This window comes from Carlito syrichta, unplaced genomic scaffold (genome assembly GCF_000164805.1).
Source record: "Carlito syrichta isolate Samal-C Ts95f unplaced genomic scaffold, Tarsius_syrichta-2.0.1 Scaffold313359, whole genome shotgun sequence".
Classification (NCBI taxonomy): Eukaryota; Metazoa; Chordata; class Mammalia; order Primates; family Tarsiidae; genus Carlito; species Carlito syrichta.
Genome location: NW_007257455.1, coordinates 281,656 through 298,803, shown reverse-complemented (window position 1 = coordinate 298,803; position 17,148 = coordinate 281,656). Strand labels below are relative to the sequence as shown.

The window sequence follows — 17,148 nt, the reverse complement described above, 5'->3', positions numbered from 1 at the left end:
TAGTGCAGTATTTTTCTTCCTGTTTCTAGCTTTCCTTACTGAGAATTATGTCCTCCAGATTCATCCATGAAAATGACAATATTTCTTTCTTTGTCAAGGCTCAATAATATTCTGTTATATATGGGTGTATGTATATACACACATACATTGCACATATCTCCATATCTTGGCAACTGTGAATAATTCTGCAATGGACATGAGAGTTCAGATATTTCTTTGAGATACTGATTACATTTCCTGAATATGCATTCAGAAGTGGACTGTTAGCTCACATAGTGGTTAGAGTTTTAATTGTTAGGGACCCACAATATTTTTCCATGATGGTTGCACAAATGTACATTCCCACCAACGTGTACATAGATTCTCTTAAGAAAAAAAAACCCTACCAACAGTTATCTATATTCTTTGTGATCATAGCATTCTAAGGTGTGTGAGATGACACCTCCCTGTGATTCTGATGTGAATTTTCCTCTTGATTAGTGAAGTTGAGTACTTTTAAAATATATCTGTAGGACATTTGTGTGCCCTCTTCAGAGAAATGTCTATTCTGATCTTTTGACCATTTTTAATTGGATTATTTGTTTTCCTGCACAGAGTTGTTTTGGGGTCCTTATATATATTGGATATTAACTCCTAATCAGATGTGTGGCTTGAAAATATTTTCTCTCATTTAACAGATGGCTTCTTCACACTGTTGATTTTCTCTTTGCTGTGTTGAAGCCTTTTATTACAATGTAATCCCAGTTTTACATTTGTTGTCTGTTTGTGGATTGCTATCCAAAAAAATCATTGCCCAGACCAACATAAAGAATCTTTCTCCCTATTCTGTCTTCTAATAATTTTACACTTCCAGGTCTTATGTTCATGTCTTTAATTTGTTTAATGTTTATTTTTCCATATGTTGCAAGTAAGGGCCCAATTTATTTCTTTTGCATGGACACATTCAATTTTTTCATTTTTATTTATTGAAGAGGCTATCCTTTCCTCATTTTGTGCTCTTGGCACTCTTATTGAAGATGAATCAACTAAAAATATATAGATTTATCACTGGGTGTTCTATTCAGCTCCATTGGTCTACATGTCTGCTTTTATGCCGAACCATATTGTTTTGATTATTATAGCTTTATAGTATATTTTGAATTTAGGTAGTATGATGCCTTCAGCTTTGTGCCTCTTGTTCAAGATTGCTTGGGCTATAGATGTCTTTTGTAGTCCCATATGAATTTTAGAATTATGTTTTTTAAATGTGAAAAATATTATTGCAATTATGATAGGGATTACATTAACTCTGCAGATTACTGTAGGCAATATGTACATTTTAACCATATTAATTTTTCAAATTCATAAACATGAGATTTATAGATTTATTTATTTATGGATTTGCTTATTTATGTCTTCAATTTCTTCTTCAATAATTTATAGCTTTTAATGTATAGATCTTTCACCCTTTTGGTTAAATATATTCCTAAGCATTTTATTTTATTTTATTGATGTTACTATAAATGGGATTGTTTATTTGCTTTCTTCTTCAGATAGTTTGTTTTTAGAGTATATATTATATATTATATATATACATATTTTTTGAGTTGGAGTCTCACTCTATCACCCAGACTGGAGTGCAATGACTGCTCCTGGCCACTGCAACCTCAACCTGCTGGACTCCAGTGATCCTTCCTCCTCAGTCTTCCAAGTAGCTGGAATTACAGGCGTGTGCTACCACGCCAGCTAATTTTTTTATTTATTGTAGAGATGAGATCTCGTCAAGTTGCTCAGGCAGATCTCGAACCCATGGGCTCAGGAAATCCACTCACCTTGGCCTTCCAAAGCATGGGATTACAGGCTAAGCCACCAAGCCCAGCCTTATTTTATATTTTTATATTTTGTATTCTGAAATTTTACTGATGTGAATTAATTGGTTTCTTCAAAAATTGTTTCAGTGGAGTTTTTAGAGTTTTCTATAGATAATATTATGTCATATGCAAATAGAGACAATTATACTTATTTTCTGATTTGGATTTCTTTTATTTATTTTTCTTGCCTAATAACTCTGGCTAGGACTTCCAGGACTATGTTGAATACAAGTGGTAAGAGTGGCTATCCCAGTCTTCTTCCTAATCTTGGAGGAAAATCTTTCAGTTTTCACCACTGAGTATGCTGTTAGCTGTGGGCTTGTCATATATGACTTTTATTATGTTGAATTACATTCCTTCTATACCAGATTTGTTGAGAGTTTTTATAATGAAAAGATGTTGATTTTTGTTAAATGTTTTTTCATCTATTGAGATGACCATATGATTTTATTCCCTATTCTGTGAAGATGGTGTTTCATATTTACTAATTTGCAAATGTTGAATCATCTAGATATCACAAGAATAAAACCCACTTGACTATGGTGCCTGATACTTTAGATATGTTGTTCAGTTTAGTTTCCTAGTATTTTTGTGACTGACTTTTGCATGTAGGTTAATCAGGGATATTGTCCTGTGATTTTCTATCTTATAATTTCCTTGTCTGACTTTGGTATTAAGGTAATACTGATCTGGTAAAATGAGTTTGGAAGTGTTCCCTCCTATTCAGTTTTTGAAGGACTAAGGATTGGCATTAATTCTTGAAATGTTTGGTAGAATTCACCAGTGAAGTCACCAGATTCTGAGCTTTTCTTCATTGGAAGTTAAATTACTGATTCAGTCTCATTACTTGTTATTGGTCTATTCAGATTTTTTTATTTCTTCATAATTCAGTCTTGTTAGGTTGCATGTTTCTAAGAATTTGTCAATTTTTTCTAAGTTATTCAACTTGTTAGCATATAATTGTTCATATTAGTCTCTTGTGACACTTTGCATTTCTGTGATATAAGTTGCAATATCTTTGTTTTCATTTATAATTGTATTATTTGAGTATCTTTTTTCCTTAATTGGTCTAGTTAAAGGTTTGTCAATTTTGTTTATCACAAAAAAACAGTTCTAGCCGGGCTCGGTGGCTCAGCCTGTAATTCCATGCTTTGGGAGGTTGAGGTGAGTGGATTGCTTGAGCCTGCACGTTCAAGACCCTCCCGGGCAACTTGGTGAGATCTCAGCTCTACAATAAATCAAAAACTAGCTGGGCGTGGTAGTGCGTGCCTGTAGTTCTGGCTACTTGTAAGGCTGAGGTGGAAGGATTGCTGGAGCCCAGCAGGTTGAGGCTACGGTGGCCGGGAATGTGCCACCGCACTCCAGTCTGGGCAACAGAGTGAGACTCCAAGTAACAAAAAAAAGCTCAAGCTGGGCTCGGTGGCTCAGCCTGTAACCCCGCGCCTTTGGGAGGCTGAGGTGAGTAGATTGCCTGAGTCCGCGGGTTCAAGACCCGCTTGGGCAGCGAGACCTCATTTCTACAATAAATCAAAAAATCAGCCAGGCATGGTAGCACATGCCTATAATTCTGGCTACTTGGAAGGCTGAGGCGGAAGGATCGCCGGAGCCCAGCAGGTCGAGGCTGCGGTGGCTGGGAGCGGCCACTGCACTCCAGTCTGGGCGACAGAGTGAGGCTCCAACTCAAAAAAAAAAAAAGCTCTTAGTTTTCTTGATTATATCTAGTTTTTTTTATTCTTTTTATAATGTATTTCTGCTCTGATATTTATTATATCCTTCCACTGCTAACTTTGGGCTTAATTTGTTTTTCGTTTTCTAGTTTTTGAGGTGCAACGTTAGGTTGTATATTTGAAGTTTTTTCTGAATATATGTGTTTATCACTATCACTATTACTTTCCTCTCAGAAATGCTTTGCTGCATACAGTATGTTTTGGTACACTGTGTTTCCAATTGTATGTTTCTCAAGATATCTTTTGATTTCTCTTTTGATTTCTTTTACTTGTTGGTTTTTCTGAAATTCTGTTGCTTTCTAGTTTCACGATATTGTGTTTTGAAAAGAAATGTGATCTAATTTCAGTCTTAGCTTTGTCAAGATGTTTTAGTAGCCTGATGTGTTCCTCTTCTCTTTATTCCTAGTTGTTCAGGGAACCAGGCTCTATATGTTGTGTAGAACTCAGGATGAGGCAAAAAAATAATCTGACTCTAGGAAGGGCACCTGAGAAGGCAGGAAGTGAAGCAGCCAGACACACATTCTGGTCTCACTTCCCCACTACTGGAGAAATCACGACAGGCAATTTTCTCAGTGCTGAACTAAAGTGGTTTTGGGGAGGGACTGACATGGATAAAGTGAGTTTTTTCTTCTTACCCATGTAAATGTAACTGCCTTCAGTGCTCATTCCTTTGGGTGCTTCCACTTCTTAGCTGGACTGTGAATTCCTCTTCAAGATATTTTTGGACCAACATTGTTGTTATATTGGTGTTTCTCTGAAGAAATGAGAGTGAGGGCTTCCTATGTTGCCTTCTTGTTGATGTTCACCAGTCACTCCCCCAAAGCAAGAATTATTGTCTTGGTGGACATATTTCATGTGTTTGCAGAGAAAAATATTCAAGAATTTACCAGTTTAGAGGTATTTTCACAAACTTCAGGACTTTTCCTTCCTTCCTTTCTTCCTTCCTTGTTTGAATGGATTCTCATTCCTCTTCTTCCCTCCTTCTCTTTCTCCTTTCTTTTCTTTGTCTTTTTCCCATTCTTACTTCATTATGCTCATTTTCTGAACTGTCTTGACAGTGCATCCCAGTCAGAGGATTTAAACAACAGAATCCCAAAGGTTTCAGACTTCCACTCACATGAATGACAGTGGACAAAGATGAAGGTAACTAATTAAAAAGGTATGTTGGCATATTCAATGACTTTCCTTTTCCTGTTTAGACTTGTTTATTGCTTCATTCGTTTGAATACAGAAAAGGGAAAACAGAGGTTGAATTCTGTATTATGACTAAAGATGGTGAATTATTTAAGAAAGTGTCATTACTCCACGTCATTGAATTTTAGCTCCGCAGTGCATGCACATGTTACATTGTGAGGTGTGTTGAATCAAAATTACAGTTTGAGGGCTTACCTGCCTCAAATTCTTTTTAAAAATATCATATGAATATAAACATAATTATTGAGAAAAAGTAAAAATGCTGAGTGTTAAAAATTTTTTGATATGGGCTTTTTAGATCCATGCCACAACAAGTTAACTTTCTCTCTATTGTGCTTTTATAAATTTATGGGACTAACATATATGACTCAGAATATTAATGCATTACCAAGCTTTTACTATCTTGTGTGTGTGTGTGTGTGTGTGTGTGTGTGTGTGTGTGTGTGTAAGAGTTTAAATATACACATTATACTGCTGTTTCAATAGCTAAATCACATGTAATTCTTCTAATGTGGGACTGTCAGACCACCAAATTGCAATAATCATTACTGAATTCAAATTCTCAAGAGAAATGCAACTAGATTTAATGATTGCAGTTGAGTGTCTTTGGCTCTAGGTGTAAAATCTTTGTGAGTTCTTGGATCTGCTTCTAGAAATAGACAAGGGTAAGGCATAACTGAATCATGTTTTTGTTTCATTCTTCTCAAGTTGGCCCAAGTTCACAAATTGAGAGATCAAAAATTAGAACTGAATTATTGAGTTCTTTTAAGATGACCAATGATTTTATTCCAAAAGTAGGGATAGGTAAAATATAAAATAGCACACAAACTGTTCTCTTTACATCTTTAAGAACAATTTGATTTTTCATATTATCATTCTGGTTTTTAAATTATTTTATGTAACAAATTTAAAAATCTTTGAAAATTAAATGACATATAGCTTGAAGAAATTGGTTAAATGTTGTTCTACTCAATTTCATAGGTAAAGAAAAGTGGAACAAATTTAATTTTATAAGTAATTTGGCAGTCAAATTTCTAAAGTTTAAACATAGGCTCTTGTGAGCCAACTTATTGTCTAACATACACCTTTTATATAATAAATTAGAATCAAATGGGGATTTGATATTGTGAAGAAAAATCATTTCTATACTAAAACTGGAAGGATATGCAGATACTCTGTATATGTCTTGTATTACACACTTGGATATTTGAAAACAAAGCATGATTATACTAAAATTTTAATTATTCTCTAGGTTTTATGTCATGTGGTGAGAAGGGATTTGATCTGGAGGATACTTATTAAAACGCTTCCATGTGGTCTAATAGTTTGAAATTAAATCTTGCCTATCACCAAAATAAATTTAGTCAATCAATAAAAGCTATCCAGACTTAAAATACAATATAATAAAACAATATAAACATAATATAGAATATAGAATAATGATATGAACACAATATTCACTTGACAGATTTTCTGTTGTATTAATAACCAGGGCAGTTTCAAAATTATTGTGCCAGATACCCAGGATTATTACAAATAAATATCAACTGTGAGTAAAAGTAGTATACAACTGTTCTCTATTATTTGAATTCTACAATGCTAAATGTGTCTGATTCTATAAAAGTTAAAAAATTTTCAAATAAAACTACATTTTTGTAATCTTATAAAACTGTGTTAAATTTTCTTTAGGTAAAAATAACTTGTTTCTTTCAACTGACGTATATATTAGATTCTAAGTAAGTCTCTACCATGCGCCAGGTTTTAGGGAGGTACCAGGGGTACAAATAGGAATAAAACATGTTATAAAGAGAAACTTAACTCCCCACAGACTTCTCATTTCTACAGGAATAAAATTAACCAATTAAAAGGGTGGCAACCTGATCTACTTTGGCCATTTTTTCCCCCAAGAGCAGAGCTAGTGCATTAAAGGTCAGCACAGAGGGACTTGGAGCTCTCTCTCGCTCTCACTCTTATATTTGGCCTTCAGAAGTCAGCTGGTTCACGAACAGGGCTACAGTACTAGAGGAAGCTGGAGAAGAGCCCTTGGAGTCAGCTCTGCAGCCAGCTTTCCTTCACTCAGCCCTGATGTCCAACTTTGAATGGAGAAGTAAGAGGTGTCCTCCTAGACCCACAGTTCTCAAGTGTTATCCCTGCAGCAGCACTGGCATCATGTGGGATCTTGCTCAAAATGCAAATTTTTAAATCCCTTCCCAATTTTATTAAATTTAAAACTCTGGAGGGGGGCCCAGAAATGTGGATTTCACAAGCCCTCCAGGTGACTCTGATGTGTGCTGCAATGTGAGAACCACGAATCTAGATCAGAAAACCCAGTTCTTGGGCTCACTGGACTGGCACTGTGTCCCTAAAGCCTCTAGTGTTTCCTGAATCTATTCAATGTCTCTTTATAGTTTTCTCTGAATCCTGTAGAGAGCATGATTATGTGAGACTGTAATTCACAACACATCACTCTTCAGCTCAAAACTTCAGTAACTTCTCATTTTACTCTGCACAAAAATGAAGTCCTTACAAAGACTTGTATGGGTCTACATAATCTGGTTCCTGTCACCTCCTGCCACATGACCCAGCATGCTTCCCTTGGTCACTGCACAGCAGCCACCATCACCTCCTTGCTCTTCCCCAAGTAGAATATTTCCAGGCCTGACCTTGTACCTTCTGCCTGTTCAGCCTTTCTGTCTGATTTCTCCATGGCTCACCTCCTTCAGGTCTCTGTGCAAATGTCACTTATTAGTTCAGTAAGGTCTTCATGATCATCTTATTTTAAATGGCAAGCAGATATTCATTTTCTTGCTTTATTCTTCTTCACAGCAGTGGGTAGAACTTGGAACCTTGAGGGTGTTCAATAATTACTAAATAAATCTTCATTGGGCTTTCTGTGTTAGGTTTCTGTTATTGTTATTGTTTGTTTTACTAGTTGCACCCACAAGAACAGAAGAAGTACAAGTGTTTGACCTTCCAAACATCCAATGCCTTGGTTATTCCTGTGTTGAAGAGCTCTCAGTGAAACATAATATTCAGTAAAGGAAAAGATGTGGACAAAATGATGGAGTATTGCAATGGTAAGCTCAGTCCAGCGAATTCAAGAGTTTTTAAAAAGAAAGTTGCACTTAAATTGTGTCTTCAAGGAAGGGAGTTCACTGGGTATAGAATGTGGGGGCAGGTGATTCTGACAAAGGGTCATAAGACAGCATGATGCATATGAAAAACTGTAAGTAGTTCTTTGTAATTTAAAGCATAGGAAATGTGGAGAAGCATGTGGACACATGAAGTAAGACAGGAAAAGCTGATGGAAATTTTCGTTCAATACTGGAAGATTTTGATAGTCTTCAATCTTAAACCTGTTTATTCTTAGGTGTCTACATAGAATTTGTTGTTACTGAATGCTAACCTAGACTCATGACATTTGAGATGATTCCTCTAAGATGGAGAGTGGGATTTCTGGGACAAATAGAAGTCAGGATGCGGAGAAAGCAGTACAGTACATCTCTTTTAAATTCAATGCTAAAGTGCTTCAAGAACTTCTCAATATGACGTATTGTAAATAGATTTGCATTTGTGACTTAATTCTCCACTCTACTTCTCATTTAACTCAGCCATAGTCAAGGGAAAAAGTAATAGATTATAGGTAATTATAGTCATTAATTATAAAAAGTGTACTAGCTTATGATTATCATTTGAGTTAGGATACTATTGTTTTAAAAATAAAATAAAATAAAGCAAAATAAAGAGAGTCAGATCATATGTATGAACAGATAAATAGACATTGTGCTGGAATGTTAAAACAAATGGGACTAGGGGTTAAGAATCACAGGAGACTTAGCTCCATTTTTGTTATATCAATTCTTTCATCCTTAAGCTTGTTAATTAATCCTTTCTTCATTGTGGGATTTACTCCTAAGCATTCTCAGTTTTCTAGATTTTCAATCATCACTAGATATCTAGAGTTCCCCAAGTTATAAATGTTGAATTTTTGAACAAATTCTTCCTGGAATATATTGATTTACATGTATTCCCAAAAGAGAAAATGATATTTCTTGCTACTCTAGGGAGCAAAATGTGTTTTTTGAAGCATCGTTTACCTGATTGTTTAATTCTGTGGTGGCCATGATATTTGAAGGATGGTCATGGTATGTCCTTATTTCTTTTATTAACCAAATGAGATGGTCACCATAAGAGCTGAGACAGAGACGTTGTAAGGAGGTAAAGACATTTACTTGCTGTCCTCAAGTTTCTTCTTGTGACACACTACAAAATTATTTTTTCCATGGAAATAATGGGCTTGAAAATTTGTGAGATGACCTCAAAAACTATCTCTGACAAGGTAGTATCTGCAGAAAGATGATTTCAAGCTCCAAATAAGAAAGAAATGCAATTTTGAGGCATAGTGTATTTGTACAATAGAAGCTGTCTACAACTCTACTAGCTCTACTCTATAACTTTACTTGAATTCTGTTATCATAAATACTATTATATCTTCTAACTTAGAAAATTAAATGAAAATAACTCTGGATAGCAAGGTTAACTTGCTACTAATATGTTTTCTTTTTTAAATGTAGATTTTAAAGAAGAAATAGGCAAATTAATAGGTTTACATAAATACATAAATGTTAATTCATACTAATTTAGGTACTAAATATTTTTTCTAAAAAAGGAAAGCCTTTTTTTGAGGAAAGATAGCAATTCTTCTTTAACTAAGGAATCAAACTGAACATCATTCATAATGGGGCAACTTGATATCAGGTGCCTATTGATATGATGCAAGATGTAACTATTCATCAGTGGAGAAGTTATTGTCTAAAGGAAATATTTACACTAAATAATAATAAACCTTTAGAGTTATCACCTAGTGCAAAGAAAATGCAGAGACAAAAGAGACAAGTCAAATGATACCACAGAAAATCAGAAAATTCTAGAATGTAGGACAATCTAAAAGACAACCCTATATTTTAAAAAAGTCAATGTCATGACCATGACCAAAGGAAAAAAACATTTTTTGACTGGAGAGTGTGGGGAGGGATACTCTTATAAAGAAAAGATATTCAAGTGATATAAGCAATGCAATTTTCATACCTTGATTGAAGGGTGATTCACAAAACTATAAAACACAATTTTGGGAATAATTAAGAAAATGTAGGGTAGGTGTGGTGGCTCAGCCAGTAATCCCAACTCTTTGGGAGGCCGAGGCGAGAGGATTGCCTGAGTCCTAGGGTTCAATATACCACCCCAGACAACTTGCTGAGAACTCGTATCTACAATTAAAAAAAAAAAAAAAAAAAAAGGCCAGAAATGGTAGCGCACGCCCTGTAATTCCAGCTATTTGGAAAGTGAGGTGGAAGGATTGCCCAAGACCAGCAGGTTGAGGATGCAGTGGCCGTGAGCATGCCACTGCACTCCAGCCTGGGCAACAGGGTGAGATGCCAACCCAAAGAAAAGAAAAGAAAAGGAAAGAAAGAAAATAAAATATGGGCTGGATATTAGATGACAATGAAAAGCAATTATTACATTTCTCATGTAGAATAGCTGTGATGCTATGTAGAATAATGTCCTTCTTTAGAAAATGCAAGGTGAAATATCTGAGGGGAAATTTACAAGATATTTTCAAGTGGTGTTCACACAAACATATACCTTGATATACTAAAGAGAAAAGGAGCAAATTTGGAAAAATATTAATAATTGTTCAGTCTAACTTGTGGATATTTTCATCTTTATGGTACTGTTCTTTGACCTTTTCTGAATTTAAAAAAATTATAATTAAAAGTTGGAAAAGTTGCACACAAATTTGAATGTACTTAATGCCACTGAACTGCGACTTAAGAATGGTTAAACTTGTAAACTTTATGTTGTATATATTTTACTATTTTTTTAATTGAACAAAAACCTTTATGTAAAGAATAACCCTGTCTTAACCACAGTCAATGTTGTCAATAAACTAGATTGTGTCAGATCTTTAATTATTCACTTAAGATTTACCCAGAGACATAATCTTGAAGGAAGCACATTCTACACAATTAAAGAGACTATCAGATTCTGATTATTTCTTATAAAACAATGAATCAAACAGAGCCTGAATAAAATTTTCTCTCTGGATGATGCAGACAGATATTTCAGGAAAGAAGTAGGAAATGTTAGTCCTAGTATAGTTGGGTTTTACGGACAGAGTATAGCTTCGGTGACCTCTCTTCTACATTTTTGAGTTTTCCACGAGGGACAGTACTTAATATTTTGCCTGGATAAAGAGAAGCTAAAATGAGTTAAGTATTGGAAAATCAAATTTATCTCTAAAAGAATTCCAAGTAGATATTACAAAAATTATGTGAACCACAGTTCAGAGGATATGAATAGATTCTAAAAGTATCCTGGGACATAACTGAGGTTCAACAAGTCAGGGCCAATTTTTCCCTAAAGACTTTTAGGCTGAAGCCACAATTATAGGCCACTTTTAGTTCTGTTGAGACCTCTTCCACACACAAACTGTGGGACACTGTAATTCTTACTCATAGTGACTGAAAATGAAAGCTTGGTTAAGTACAAAGGGTTGTTTTTTGCCAAGCTCAATGAAAGAAGGAAGTGGCAAGGGTGGGTACAGGATTGTTGAAATTCCCCAGTCTTAACTGTGGACAGCAAGATTGCTTCAAGTTCTGAAAAACATTCCCAAATTAGGTTTTGTCAAGTGAGAAACACATCTGCACAAGAAATATATAACCTGACAAGGACTAGGATATGGATATAAAACCAAAAATAACATTTATGTGACAAAGTTCTAAGTTGAATAATGTATTGAAAATAATAATAATAATAATGACAGTTAAGCTCTGTTTGTTCCTGGATTTCTAGTTGTATGAGTGTATGTGTCTGTGTGTAATTCCGATTAAGCCAACAAACACTTTTATGATACAGGTTCTTCTGGTGCTAAAGTGTGAAAAAGATCTCCTAGGGGATAGAGTATGTGAAATGGTGTATATGTTACTTAGCACAGTGCCTTGTGTACATTATGTGCTCACTCAATTTTTTTTTGTTGTTTTTGTCTTGTTGTTGTTGTTGTTGTTTTGAGTTGGAGTCTCACTCTGTTGCACAGACTGGAGTGCAGTGGCCGCTCCCGGCCACCACAGCCTCGACCCGCTGGGCTCCGGCGATCCTTCCGCCTCAGCCTTCTGAGTAGCCGGAATTACAGGCGTGCACTACCACGCCCGGCTAATTTTTTGATTTTATTATAGAGATGAGGTCTTGCCTGCCCAGGTGGATCTCGAACCTGCGGGCTCAGGCAATCTATTCACCTCAGCCTCCCAAAGGCGCGGGATTACAGGCTGAGCCACCGAACCCGGCTCGCTCAATTTTTTTCATCATAATAATCATTTCAGACTTCGACTTGGTTCAACCTTGTTAACCATGCTTGTATGGAACAATGTAAGAGAGATCAAGGACTGAGGTTAAGCTTATCCACAGTGGCTGAGTGAAAGACATCAGGACTGTGCTAAAAGAAAACAGAACTTCAAAATCTAAGACAGTGAATTAAACCAGGGTCACAAACTCACAGGCCTAGAAGAATCTGATAGATATTATACATAAGTAATTCACAGGTGAATATGCATGTATCAGTATTTGTGAACAGTCAAGTCTGTGTTATCTGGTGAAAATACATCTTATCTCAGGGAGTAGCTGCAATTTAATTCTAGATGACAGTTGGGATGAGAAAATGTAGTGTAAGCAGACTTTTTAAGTTTTTTTTTTTTTTTTTGAGTCGGAGTCTCACTTGGTCGCCCAGACTGGAGTGCAGTGGCCGCTCCCAGCCACCGCAGCCTCGACCTGCTGGGCTCCGGCGATCCTTCCGCCTCAGCCTTCCGAATAGCCGGAATTACAGGCGGGCGCTACCACGCCCGGTTGATTTTTTGATTTATTGTAGAGATGAGGTCTCGCTGCCCAGGCGGGTCTCGAACCTGTGGGCTCAGGCAATCCACTCACCTCAGCCTCCCAAAGGCGCGGGATTACAGGCTGAGCCACCGAGCCCGGCGACTTTTTAAGTTTTTAAGAGAATCTCACATCCAAGACTTTTTATGGGAAATTTCCTGTCTCTAAAACATTGACACAATTTTTATTATTATTATGTAGGCCAAATAAATATTCTCAGCCAGAATTGGCCCAAACAACTAACAGGTGACCTCTGGTTTATGACTTCTTACATCATGCCTAAGATCAGTATTGGTCCTAGAGATGGGTAGGATTGAGCCTCTAGGTTGGGGACAAGTAGACCAGAAGAGTGCTGTTCAGTGAAGATAGAATGGGAGCCAGAAATGTGAGCCAGGTATGGAATTTTGAATTCTCTAACAGTCATATTAAAAATAAGTAAAACGAAATATGTAAAAATAATTTTAACGGTGTATCTCATTTAACCCAACATATTATTACTTTAATATTTAATATAAATTTATTAGCAAGATAATTTGCATTTTTCTATGATAAGTCTTCAAAATCAGGATCTATTTCATATTCACAGTACATCTTAAATTGGGGTTAGCCACATCTCAAGTGCTCAGTAGCCATATGTGGGTAGTAGCTACCCTACTGGAGAGTATAGATCTGGAGAATGCATCTCAAAATTTGAAATTGCTATGGGTTGAATTTGTCTTTTCCAAAATGCATTTTGAAACTTAATCCTCATATAGGTGTATTGAGAGTTGAGATCTTTGGGAAGGGATTAAGTCATGCTTCTACTGCCTTAATAAATGGTTTAGGCCCTTCCAAACGGCTGGAGGAAACTAGTTTAAATTCTTTCTGGCGCCATCTTAGAAGCAGGGAGCAGCCCTTACCAGACACCAATCCTGCTGGTGCCTTGATTTGGAACTTTCTAGCCTCCAAAAACATGAGAAATAAATTTCTATTGTTTATAAGTTGCCTAGTTTGTGGTATTTTGTTATAGCAGCACAAATAGATTAAGAGAAATATACACATGAATATTTTGAGGACCATATTAAAATGCCAATTCTGAGTCAGTGGTAGGCATAGAGTCTGAGATGTTTCCCTTATTCTGAGCTCCCAAGTGATGTCAGTGCTATGGGTTCAGGGACCACACACTGCATGGCAAGAAGCTAAGGGGCTGTGACAAGTCTCCTTCAGTTGGTGTGCTTTTTCACCCAAAGAATTTCACCCTCTTTCAAATTCAGTAAAGACCTTCTGAAGAGACTACACTGATATTCTAATGATGCAACACCATATTTGAATTAGAAAAAGCATTAATAACTTCAGATATAGGCAATAATTTTACACCATTTGCAGAAGTACTGTGTTCATTTACTGCTTTTTTTTTTTCCTTTTTAGACTTGAGAACCTGCCAATGTGTTACCAGAATGCTTTCATAAGAATGCACTTAAGCACAGGATAAGTGCTTATAATTCTAACTTCATGGGTTTGGAACGTTAAACATTTTAATAAAACAGACAATGGGACTGCAAGGGAAATTTGACAATAATACCTTTCAAAGCTTTAGTATTTAAGGTCATTCTCTGGTCAAGGGTATGAATATTTCATGGAATCTCTAAAGAGAAACACAAAGAAAGACCTTTCATTTCCCTTCTGATCATCCTATCTGAGGGATGGGTAGATCTTTGTTCAACAAACACATAAACATGGAAGCATAAGCAACCGTACATGGGGCAGAATATATAGGATTCTGCAGTGTTGTACAGTTGTCTTTGGGAAATAAAAGCTGAAACCCAAAATAGTGTTCTGGAGGTGAGCTGGGAATTAGAATGCCTAAAAAGTTGTCCTCTCTCCTCACTGCTTCTCTTGTGAACTTTAGCAAGTGGTTTACTCTTTACCTCCTCCTTTCTCAAATGGTGACAATGCATGCTGTACCTATATCAGGACATTGTTGTAGAAAAGTGCAAAGGAACTTGGTTAACTGCAACATGTTATCCACTTAGACATTGTTCCCATCTATGTTGAGAAGAAAGTATTGAACCCTAAAGACTGTCAAGATGAAAGCTGAACTGACAGGATAATCAGTTTCTCAGGGCTCTTCCCACCACTGCATTTCATAATAGTAGCAGCCGTCTATTGACGGTTATGTTTTCCACAGTAAAAAATGAAAGATGGGATTCTAATCAAAGAAATAATGTCACTTTCTCTGCAGAATAAAATAGCATGCCAAAAGTTAAGTAAACCGAAAAAGAATTTATGAAATCTTTAATATTAACATTTTTGCTTTAGTTCAGAATACAGGTAAGTACAGAACTACATATACCAAAGGAATTTATTCACCTAGTAGCAATTGCCTAACTACCATATACTATATTATTTTGGGGTAGGTTAAAGATATAAAATCAATAGCAAAACTATAACACTCAATGAGACAATATCTTTATGACCTCCAGAAAGGTAGAAATTCATTAAACAAAACACAAAAGTACAAACAGTAGAGAAAAAGATTAAGATACTTTAACATGACTACAAAAAATTCTGATTTTGACCATAAAAATCAATGTAAAGAAAATGAAAGAAGAATTATATATGTGGAAATGAAGTTTTTCAATAAATATAAGAGGCAAAGGATTAATCAATATCCAAAAAGTCTGAAAAAGAATTCTTCAGTTTATAAGGAAGAATCACTCAATTGAAAAAAAAGAAAAATGTCTTAATAGGTACTTCACAGAAAGAATATCTGAACAGCCAACAAAAGATGCCCAACCTGATGAGTAACCAGTAAGTAAAATTTAAAACCACAATGAAAGATCATTTTTAACTCATCACAGTGAAGAAACAAACATTTGTTAATATCTTGTGCTGGTGAGGATGAAGGTCAAGTGATCACTTGTTTAGTACTTCTCCTGGGTACAAATGTAACTGCTTGGAAAAACAATTTGGCATAATCTGTATACTCTTTTGTGCTTCTGGTTTTGCATTTTTCATAAATTAAGGAAAATAGTCAAATATTTTATATTTCTTCATGAATTATATTTCAAAGTAACCAAGTAAGTGATGAGGAAAAGTTATTCTCTATGGAAGAATTCTAGCTAAAAAATGTAGGAGAAATGATAGGATTAGAAAATCACCATTATGCAGCCCTTAGAAAAAAATATTTAAGTCTGAATATAAGATGATGCTAAATCATACTGTAAAACTTAATGAGGAAACTTATCCTGAAGTGATCAGACTGACGCCACCCAATCCCACTGTTGAGGCTCAGGAGATCTAAAATCGTGACCACGAAAAGTAGAGAGCATCACATTTTAAAATTTCTTCTGGTTGAGTGCAGTGGCTCAAACCTGTAATCCCAGCACTTTGGGAGACAGGGTGAGAGGATTGCCTGAGTCCATGGGTTTAAAATCAGCTTGGACAACTTGGAGAGACCTCATCTCTACAATAAATCAAGAGAAAATTAGCTGGGTGTGGTGGCGCATGTCTGTAGTTCCAGCTACTTGGAAGGCTAAGACAGAAGGATCACCTGGGTCCAGTCCAACAAATCGAGGCTGTGGTGGTCATGAGTGTGCCACTGCACTCCATCCTGGGTGACAGAATGAGACTCCAACTCCAACTCAAAAAAATTTTTTTTTTCTTCTTAGAAAAAAACATGAAAAACATACATTCAATCAAGTCAGTTTACAGGAAATGGGGGATAGAGGCAGGTTATCACAAACAGAGGTAGGGTGAAATAAACAGAGTGGTGGTGAAAGAATGTGAGACATTTTAGGACTAGGTCCTTTGGGACCTTGTTTCTCCAACAAATCAACAGCATAGAAGGAACACAGAAAAAGGAGGATTGTTATAAAGTTTAAAATATGCAAGGGATCAAAATATGGAATAAAAAACAATAGTATGTAAATTTTGATTGGTCAAACGAACTGTAAAAATAGAATTTTAGATAACCAATGAAATATAGTAGAGACTAGCTAGGTTTTAGATGACATTAAATTTTTTTGCTAGATATGCCATTATGTTTTCTTTAAAAATGTTGTCAGATAAAGATTCATATTGAGCTGTTTGCAGGTGAAATGAAATACTTTATATTTGCTTTAGCAAAAAAAAAAGCTGTTAAGGTAATATAATCCAGTGTTTTAAATAAATTATTAGTTATAAGGTTGGCGATGGAGAAGAGATCAGGATAACATTGGGATTTCACCTTTGATTTCAAGTGTGGCACCATTTGACAAGATGTGGGATACAGAAGTAGCAGCAGGCCCCAGGGCTTAAAATGAGCTTAATTTTGAACATAAGTTTTAGGGTCCAAATGAGTTTGGAGACCATATAGCTTGAGTAGCAGCCATCCACAACTTTGTGAAATTTTCTAAAATTTCTTTCAGTGATACCTGGGGTTCCAGCTACAGGTGCAGTGAAGAAGGGATCTAGATCAATCTACCTTTGAATGC

The 17,148-nt window shown here is 35.8% G+C and overlaps 1 protein-coding gene across 1 annotated transcript in view; it reads right to left on the bottom strand.

The window, feature by feature from the left end:
• The window catches only part of LOC103272884 (uncharacterized protein C4orf22-like), a 381,468-nt gene that overhangs the window by 83,078 nt on the left and 281,242 nt on the right, over positions 1 to 17,148 (bottom strand). The gene's annotated exons all lie outside the window — the stretch shown is intronic.